The following is a 10,562-nucleotide window of genomic DNA, read 5'->3' as shown; positions in this document are numbered from 1 at the left end:
GATGATTTCTTATTTATTTGGGAATATATACATATGCACATTGAGGTGTATCCAGGAAAGAAATTGATTTTAATGTCTATGCGAAAGAAGCTTCCAAATAATTGTTACTCCAAAGAGTTTGCCATCCTTTTTAGTCCTTCGTTTATTCTTGTTCAGACATAACTTCAAAAAGTTGTGATTAATTATCAAAAATATTGTATCTTATAACTTTAGTAACTTTTTTTTTTCCAGAATGAGCATCATTATCTCTGGTTTTGTCCACACTGGCCTCAGAATCTTATTTCATAATCAAGTAGAGTCTACCATGACCAGAACTATGGCTTCCTATGTCTAGAATGGGTTTGGGGATTTGGATCTTTATAAACACTATTTAAGTTTGATAAGAATGATTGAATTTAAACCATGTAATTATTAATAGCACAATATGGGGTTGATTGTACAGTTAGCTTACATATACCGCACGTTAAATTAGCATTGTTCCTGAATTAATGACTATGCCTTTGTCGCCAAAGAATTGATGACAACTTTCAGCATTCTCTTGTGTGTGTATATGTGTGGTTTCTGTTCTAGTGCAGACCAGTCTTGTACTGCGGTGAGTTTTCCCCATCATTTTCTATGTTCTGTTATCTTTGGCCACGCTGATCAGCTGCTTCCTTCTAAAAGGAAACTAACACTGTTTACAGAAAGATTTTAGTTAAGATTTAAGTAGTTCGTTAAAGTTCTGATTTAAAATTGGGTGTTTATTAATGGTCTTAAGGAAGATTGGACCAAATCCAAAATCTTTGAAGGCACAATGGAAATGTAGAGCTGGAGAGACTAGATGAAAACACCAAGTTTCAAGGGTTAGGCCTGAGATTATTAGTAAGTAATAAAGCCAAGATTTGTGGATAAGGTAGGAAATGAATTGGACCAAGTCCTGTGACCATGGCTAAACCAGTTATGGTGAGAAGATGGAAACCAGCCTCTGAGTGCACACATTGGAGCCATGTATAGACCTGGAAGACAGGGAGTGTGGTCAGTTGCTTCTAAATCACCGGAATCAAGACGGGAATGTAGGGGTGCCCAAAATAAAGCTTTGCATTCTGTTCTCGATATGATGGATGATGGATAAGCAAAACAATGTGTCCATGACAGCACATTCTAGTTTTTTGAACTTGAGCGTCTTACAGAACTTTTCTGAGCCTCAATTTTCCTATCTATAAAATAGGGACAAGACCTTCTTAGAAGGGTTGTCATGAGAAAGAAAGATTATGCACGTTGACTCGCAAGCACTGAACACATAAAATAGGATAAAAACTTCAGTGATATCCTAAGAGCAATGCTTATGTTAAATAAAAGTATGTACTGTTTGTATATGTACTGTGTGAATATTTACAATTATTTTTTTAAAGATGTGTTTAGGAAAAACGACAAGGTACCTTAGTCCAAAATGTAAATACTGATCGTCTTTAGGTTTCCCACCTCTTATATATTTTCCAGATGTCTTTAATAGCCATGTACTTATTTTATGATGTAAAATAAACAATCTTTTAAAATAAAACAGCAAAAAGGTCTGGTATTATCATTAATCCTAAACAATGCTTTACTTTTATTCTAGGTATATTTAAGTCCAAGAATACTTCCTCACATTTATTAAGTGCAAAGAATGATTTGACCATCAATGTAATACCCACAATAGTTGTTTATTTTTATTTTCATTTTATCAGGATAAATCGTGCTCAACTTGTTAAAATTTTTAAACTAAACAGGCAAAGACAGTTAAAATTTTTATACTAAAAAGGTGAACTTTTTTAAAGTTGCCTTTAAAAAAGTGACTAGCGGGTCTGAGTAAGAGAAAATATATAATTTAATAATTCTTTCTTTAGATACACACTCAGTGTCTCAAATAATAATAAATTGTCCTTTAACATTTTTGCTATCAAATGATTCTGCTTTGGGTTGAGTTCCTAGAAGTGTATAACTAGAGATGTCAAAAGGAACTTATAATAATACCATTTAGTTGGCTACAACCATAGTATTCCTATTGCACTTGTGTGTGCATGTGTGTGTGTATGTGTGTGTGTATATATGTGTGTATACACACATATATATATATATATATATACACACACACACTCACATTGAAATGGCCATTCACTCAAACACATGCTTACCTATATTCAAGTAGAGTCCTGTTCCAATAACTTTCACTTTCAATAATGCTGAATTAATACTTTTAAGAAATCTCCTGTTTTACCCAATGGGATCATCATACTTATGTTTTCAAAATTATACTAATAGTTAATGATCTAATCTGCTGTAAAAATTCCCTTCGAGGCTAAGTAGATTTTATTCAATAACATTTGGTAGTATAATAATGCCAAACAAAAAAAAAAATAAAGAATAGAGAAACACCGCCAAGTTTCTTATAGCTTAATGGTAGATATAGGATGGAAAAGAAAAATACAAGAAATGTAACTGCTAGTATGGAAATATATATCAAGTGCAGTGAAAACACAAGATAAAGACTTTCTAAGTCCACCCTAGAGAAAGAAAATTAAAGGAGACTTCAGAGGTTGTAGCATTTGAAGAGAGATTTTGAAGCTGAGTTAGAACCTACTATTAATCAAGTGAATAAAGAAAAGGGGCAGCATAGCAGAGTCCATTGTAGCAGAATGTGGTTTACATGCTGCTGGTGGCAAAGGTGATCTTTAAGGTTACAAACTGATGGACAGCCTTTTTTATCTTTTCATTTTGAAGTCATTACAGATTCAGAGGAAGTTGTAAAAAAATGTACAGGAAAGTCCCATGAACCCTTCACCCAGCCTCCCCTAATGTTAGCATCTTGCATAACTATAGTACATTATCAATGTCATGAAATTGATTTGGCTACAACCTACAGAGCTTATTCAGATTTCACTTGTCATATACGTACTCATTTGTATGTTTATGTAGAGTTCTATTCAATTTTACCCCAGATATAGTTTCCTGTAACTGCCGCTATGATCACAATGTTTTATCATGATAATGTTCCTTTGTGCTACCTCTTTATAACTCCTACATCCCCCCAAACTTTTACCTCCCCACCCTCTGCTCCCCTCAAACCCTAATGTGTGCCAAGATATTCTGCTCTCCATTTTTCTAACCATATAACCTCCAGAATGTCATATATGTGGAATCACAGAGAATGGCATGTTTTGAGTTTGACTCTTTCCATGCAACATAATTCTCTAGAGATTTACCTAATTTTGTTGCACATAGCATTAATTTGTTTATCTTTATTGCTAAATAGCAGTCTGTGATATGGATGTACCAAAATTTGTTTCACTCACTGAAGGGCATTAGATTATTTTCCAGTTTTTGACTATTATAAAGATCCTATGAACAACCCTGTACATGTTTTTGCCTGAACATGAGTATCAATTGCCCAAGAGTGCTGGGTTTTATGATAAGTATACTTTTTTGATTTTAATAAAAACAGCCAAACTCTTTTCCATGGTGACTGTATTTTTTTTACATTCCTGCAAGCAAAATATGATTAATTGACATTTGTTTTCAAATTTTTATAGTCTCATAGGTATTTTAAATTACTTTCTATATATTAAGTGATAATCAGCTCTTCACTTACAATATGATATACAGTTTCCTTTTAACAGTTTCCTTTTAAGATAAAAATTGAACTATTGGCTAAGAAAATTACAAATAATCTTTTGAAAATCTTCTTTTCATGTATTTCATGTCCACTATTTTTATGGGCTTGTTTGATTTTTTTTCTTGCTGATTTGCTTGAGTTGTTTATGGATTCTGGTTATCAACCCTTTATTGGATGTATACAATGCAAATATTTTCTCCTATTCTATAAGTTGTCTATTCACTCTATTGATTGTTTCCTTGGTTGTGCAGAAGCTTTTTAATTTAATCAAGTCTCTATGTTAATTTTTGTTGTAGTTGTGATTGCCTTTGGGGTGTTCTTGATAAATTCTTTGCCTAGGGCAATGTCTATAAGAGTTTTTCCAACATTTACTTCTAGAATTCTCATAGGTTCATGCCTCAGGTTTAAGTCAGTTATCCATTATGAACTAATTTTGTGAGTGATGAAATATGTGGATCCTGTTTCAATCTTCTACATGTGGCTATCCGATTTTCCCAGCACCATTTATTGAATGGAGATTCTTTTCCCTAGTGTATGCTATTGTCTACTTTGTCAAAGATCAGATGGTAATATAAGGATGATTTATATCTGGGTTCTCTGTTCTGATCCACTGGTCTACATCTCTGTTCTTGTGCCAATACCATGCTATTTTGGTTACTATAGCCTTGTAGTATAGCTTGAAGTCTGGTAAAGTGATGCCTCCTAATTTGTTCTTTTTGCTTAAGGTTGCTTTGGCTATTTGGGCTCTTTTCTAGTTCCATAGAAAGGGTAGAATTATTTTTTCTAGATCTGTGAAAAATGATGTTGGTATTTTAATGGGGATTGCATTTAATCCATAGATCACTTTGGGTAATACAGATGTTTTAACAATGTTGATTCTGCCAATCCATGGGCATGACATGTTTTTCCATTTGTTTACATCCTTTGTAACTTCCTTCCTCAGTGTTTCATAGTTCTCCCTGTAGAGGGCCTTTCCTTCTTTGGCTAAATATCTTCCTAAGTATTTTATTTTCTTTGTTACTATTGTGAAAAGTTGAGTCTTTTTTTTCCCCAGAATATTACAAGGAGTATTCTTTGTTTACCCCTACTAGATATTTACTGAAAGGAAGAAAAAGACACTCTATATTAAAAAAATCTGTACTCAAATGTTTATAGCAGCACAATTCACGATTGCAAAGATGTGGAAACAACCCAGGTGCCCAGCAATACATGAGTGGTATTAAGTCGTTGATTTGATTCTCAGCTTGAGTGTTGTTGGAATGATACTGATTTGTATCATAGGAATGATACTGATTTGTGTACATTGATTTTATAAACTGAGACTTTGCTATATTTAGTTATCATTTCCAGGAGTCTTTTGGAAGAATCTTTGGGGTTTTCTAGATATAAGATCATATTGTCAGAAAGAGCCATAGTTTGACCTTCTCTTTCCATATTTGAATACCATTAATTTGCTTTTCTTGCCTGATTGCTCTGACTAGGACTTCCATCACTATGTTTAACAGAAGTAGTGACAGTGAGTAACCTTGCCTAGTTCCAATTCTAAGTCAGAATGCTTTCAATTTTTCCCCATTCAGGATGATGTTGGCTGTGGATTTATTGTATATGGCTTTTATAATTTTTAGATATATTTCAATGGTGCTGAATTTTGTCACATGCTTTCTCTGCATTTATTGAGATGATCATATGGTCTTTGTTTTTTCTTCTGTTTATGTGTTGAATATTTATAGATTTGCATATGTTGAACCATACTTGCATCCCTAGGATAAAGTGTACATATTTGGTCATGGTGGATTATTTTTTTTGATGTGCTGCTGAATTTGGTTTGTTAGGATTTTATTGAGAATTTTTGCATCTATATTCATAAGGGAAATTGGTCTGTTGTTTCCTTTTTTGTTGTATTCTTTCCTGTCTTTGCTATCAAGGTGATATTGGCTTGGTAGAACAAGTTGAGAGGATTGTTTCCTCTCAACTTGATGATATGAAATAATTTCTGCTCTATAGGTACCAGGTTTTCTTTGTAGGTCTGGTAAAATTTGGCTGTGAAACCATCTGGTCTGGGATTTTCTTCATTGGAAGATTTTTTATTGTTGCTTCAAATTTGTTACTTGATATTTGTCTGTTCAGGAGTTCTATTTCTTCGAGATTGAGCCTAGGGAGGTTGTGTGTTTCCAAGGATTTTTCCATTTTCTCAACGTTTTCAAGTTTATGTGCATAGAAATTTTTATAGTATTCAGAGGTGATATTTTGTATTTCCATGCTATCTGTTGTACTATCTCCTTTTTCATTTCTGATTGAGCTTATTAGGATCCTTTCTTTTCTGTATCTGGTTAATCTAGTAAGAGCTCTGTCAATTTTGTTTATCTTTTCGAAGAACCAACTTTTTATTTCATTAATCTTCTGTATAATTCTTTTGTTATCAATGTCACTTAATTGTGCTCTGACCTTAGTTATTTCCTTTATTCTTCTTCGTTTGGAATTGATTTTCCCTTCCTTTTCCAATTCCTTGAAACTATTCATTAGATTGCTACTTTTTGATCTTTCTATTTTTTTGATGTAGGCATTTAAAACTATGAGTGTTCCTCTTATGAATACTTTTGCTAAATCCCACAGATTTTGATAACTTGTGCCCCAGTTGTCATTTGGTTTATAGAATCTTAAGATTAATTTCCTCCTTGACCCAATCATCATTCAGCAGTAGGCTGTTTAATTTCCATGACTTTGTGTAGAATTGAGTGTGTCTGTTAGAATTGATTTCTAGTCTTATTCCACTGTGGCCTGAGAAGATATATGATGTAATTTATATTTGTTTAAATTTGTTGAGACATGTTTTGTGCCCTAAGATGTTTTTAATCTAAGAGAATGTTCCACATGCTGATGAGAAGACTGTATATTTAGTAGTATTGGGGTTGAATGTCTGTAAATGTCTGTTAGGCCCATTTTTGCTAGAGTTCTATTTAAGTCCAGTGTTTCTTTATTCATTATCTGCTTGGAGGATCTGTCCAGTTCTGTCAGTGGAGTGTTGAAGTGCTCACCTATTATAATGCTGCTGTTTACCACTTTGTTTAGATCTAGTAGGGTTTTCTTTACAAATCTGGGTGCAATTGACTTAGGGGCATAAATATTTAGAATTGTTATATCTTCTTGTTGAATTGTTCCCTTCACCATTATATAATGGTAAATGGTCATAGAACGACCATCTTTGTCTTTCTTCACTTTTGTTGCTTTGAAGTCTATGTTATCGGATATGAGAATGGCTACACCTGCTTTCTTTTGGTTTGCACTTGTGTGGAATATTGTTTTCCATACTTTCACCCTGAGTCTCCATGGCTCCTCATGGATTAGCAGATCCATGCTTCCTGGAGACAGCAGATTTTGGCTTCTATTTTTTTTTTTTATTCATTCAGCCAACTTGGGTCTCTTGAGTGGGGATTTCAAATCATTCACATTTCCTAAAAGAATTAATTAGTGGGGTGGATTTCTATTCATTCTGTTGAGTAGAACTTTTGTGATTTGTTTTACCTCATGAGCCATCATGGTATCTGGGCTCTGAACTTTAGCTTTTGGATGATTTTACACTGGTGGGTATCTATTTTGCTGATCAGTGTGTAATGCAGATATGAGTACTTCCTGCAGGGCAGGTGTGATCTTGACAAAGTCCCTCAGCATTTGCTTGTCTGATAAAGTCTTTATTGGTCCCTCATATAAGAAACTTAGTTTTGCAGAATACAAAATTCTAGGCTGGCTATTGTTGTGTTTGAGAAGACTGCAAATGGAGCCCCAGTCCCTCTGGCTTATAAGGTCTCAGTTGAGAAGTCTTCAGTAGGTCTCAGTTGAGAAGTCTTCAGTTAGTCTGGTGGGTTTTCCTTTATAAGTTATCTGATGCTTTCACCTTACATTTCATAGGAGTTCATCTTTCATTTTAACTTTGGCTGGTTAAAATGTTAACTTTGGTCTTAACTTTGGTCTGATTAAAATGTGACATGGTGATTGCCTCTTGGTGATGAATCTCCCAAGTATCTGTTGAGCTTCTAGTACCTGGATATCTAGATTTCTAGCAAGATCTTGGAAATTATCCTCAATTATTCCCTCAGATAAGACTAATGGCCAATAAACATATCTCTAATCATCAGGAAAATGCAAATCAAAACCACAATAAAATATCACCTAACTAAACTTAGAATGGCTTTTATCAAAAAGTCCCAAAACAGCAGATGCTGGCATGGATGTAGGGAGAAAGAAACACTTATATACTGTTGGTGGGACTGTAAACTGCAAACTTGTAGAACTTCTATAGAAAGTAGTGTGGAGATACAACAAAGAACTGAAAGTAGTCCTACCAATTAATCCAGCAATCCTACTATTGGGTATTTATGTGAAGAAAAAACATCATTTTGTCAAAAAGATATATGCACTCAAATGTTTATTGCTGCACAATTCACAGTCACAAAGACGTGGAATTAACCCAAGTGCCCATTAATACATAAGTAGATTAATAAAATGTGATATATGTATACCCTGTAGTACTTCTGAGCCATAAAAAATGGTGAACTAATACCTTTTGTATCAACCTGGATGGAACTGGAGACCATTCTTCTTAGTGAAGTATCACAAGAATGGAAAAACAAATACCACATGTACTCACTACTAAAATGGAATTAATTAATCAACACTCACATGCATATGGTAGTAAAACTCAACAAAATCAAGCAGGTGGATGAGGAGAGGATCAGATGGGTAAATTTACACCTAACAAGTACAATGCACACTGTCTGGGTGATAGGCACACTTATAAATTTGACTGAATCTGTACAAAAGCAATTCAAGTAACCAAAACAGTTATACTGCTGTAATATTCTGAAAATTAAAAAAGCCAATATTATAACATTAGCTTTTTTTTTTTTTTTTGCTATGGCAAAAATAATTCAGGTGGTACAGGAAGGAGAAAAATTTGGGAAATTGTGGCTTGGGGGTCAAGCCTGACTTTGATTATTAAATATTAGATTCATTTAGTTCCTACACTTGTCCGATCATTAACTAGCTCTGACTCAATTTTTTGTAATTATTTTATTTGTCATATTAATAACTATATATAAAAATTAATTGTAATGGATAACAACATGGTTGTTGAGAGAACAGACTGAGAGAATATATATAAAATACTTAGCCTAATGCTCAGAACATTGTAAATCTCTTAGCTATTGCTGCAACGAGGGCTGCTGTCTAGATCAAGTGGACATGAGGTCATAGCATGCAGAGATCATATGATGATCATACCATGTGCATGGGACTGAAAGAAGTTTAGTGATGGTAATACTATATAAACTTGGAAAGAGACAGACTATTTTATAGAGAGATTAACAAATAGGAATAGACTTATCCATGGTATGGAAATGCCCTCTCTTATTTATTCACATTGTAATAAAAATTACTTCAAAGAACAGTTAAAAGACCTCTTTTTCAAATTCACAAAAATGAAACCTCTTTATTACATAAAGTTTGACATTTTGTTCTTGTTCTATTAGTATTTAGCTGGATTCTTCCTTTTGACTCCAGAAACTCAAAAGCAGGCCTTTCAGGCAATTTAGAGGAGAAGATGTGGTCTAGTAGGAACTCAGGCTTCAAGAGGAAAATTTTAATTACTTCACTAACTTTGAGACTCAAGTGAATTACTGAATCTTTCCAATTCTCAATATTCTCCTATGTAAAATAGGCATCAATAGTTTCTCTAAGGGCTTCTCCTGAGAATTAAATGAGAAAACATGTTTAAGACTCCTGGCAAAAAGTTGGACTCACTAAATAGTAGCTATTTTTTTTTCTATGTTTCTTCATATTTAGTCTGTGGTTGAATCAAACTCACATGCAGGTAGACCTGAATTTGTCTATCTAAACTGAAAGCTCTTTGTGTAATCATTACAACTCTGAATTTTCTGTAAGGGTTTTAGAGGGATATATGTGATGTTGGGAGTTGGTGGACAGATCTGTGTGTCATTACAACTGTTTATATTCATTACAAACACCCAATACTCATCTAGTCATAAATTTACTCATTTAATAAATAATAGCAATAGCCTTAAAACCTAATGAGTAAGGCCCTTGACCTGTTCACAGTTCACCAAGAGTCCTGCTCACCTGTGGATAGCTCCGATTGCACAGCTGACTCTTTTGAGCCATTTTCTTGATGCAGAAGGCAGTGATGAGTAGTTGTATTTAGACATGGGTTAAAAGGGAAGGCTGCAGTGAGAGACTCTCATACTTACTTATAGGGACACTGGGGAGAAAATTCATTTTAGTTTTTCAACTAATAAACGTCACAGAAATATGGAAGATTGATGATAGTGGTGATTTTCTTTGCCCATCATATCAATCATAAAGTATATCAGATAGCCTTTTCAATTTTGAGAGACTTTATAATTTTGGTAGAAAAGAATTTTTAAAGGAAGCTCAGCAGGATAATAGCATTACTCTTAACCCCTCTTAAATTGTAGATTCTTTTCCCCTGTAATTGGTGTGGAATTTACCAACCAGATAATAGAATTAGAAAAGAAATCTGGTCCACAAAATAAGCAAAAACCATCAGAAACACTTAGGATTACATACTGGAAGTTGTTAAGGGTCGCTTGTTTTGGAATATTTGGCTTTGCAGCATTTAAAAATTTATTTAAGCAGGTAATTATGGTTAAAATACTATGAACTATAGACCAAATAAAGAATAACCTCGTAATTGTAATATCACCATATGTTTCTCACTACATAATTAAATGGACAACAGCATTCAGGAAAGATTTGAATTTTATAATAAAACTTTCTAAAATGTGCCTCAGCATTACTAAAGCATTGTGTTTTTATTTTATTTTAAAGCTTTAGCTGGATGATGCACTAGTGTGAATGCTTTTTATGATTTTTAAAATGATTTTTTGCAACATTAACT

Source organism: Microcebus murinus, chromosome 9, assembly GCF_040939455.1.
Source record: "Microcebus murinus isolate Inina chromosome 9, M.murinus_Inina_mat1.0, whole genome shotgun sequence".
Classification (NCBI taxonomy): Eukaryota; Metazoa; Chordata; class Mammalia; order Primates; family Cheirogaleidae; genus Microcebus; species Microcebus murinus.
This window is presented reverse-complemented; position numbering follows the sequence as displayed.